Below are 281 nucleotides of genomic sequence, written 5' to 3' on the forward strand. Positions count from 1 at the left end.
CCAAAACCACTTTTTGTACCAGGCTGTAAACATGTTTTTTCTGCTGTAAAGTTGGGCCTTTTAACATTGGGAGTCTATGGGACTGACTCCCTTTTGCAGCCAGCCTTTAGCGGCCAGTCGATGAATTGCAGTTCATGCGTTTCTTGAAATCTAAAATTTAGATTTGAGAGCATATAGCATATAAATTGTATGGACTACATTAATGATACCTACTCACTAGGGATGTAACCAAGCATCCTGAGCCAGTTGAAAATCAATGAAAATATGTGACGATTCAAGTC

Source organism: Sinocyclocheilus grahami, unplaced genomic scaffold (assembly GCF_001515645.1).
Source record: "Sinocyclocheilus grahami isolate Dianchi unplaced genomic scaffold, SAMN03320097.WGS_v1.1 scaffold13957.1, whole genome shotgun sequence".
NCBI classification, from domain to species: domain Eukaryota; kingdom Metazoa; phylum Chordata; class Actinopteri; order Cypriniformes; family Cyprinidae; genus Sinocyclocheilus; species Sinocyclocheilus grahami.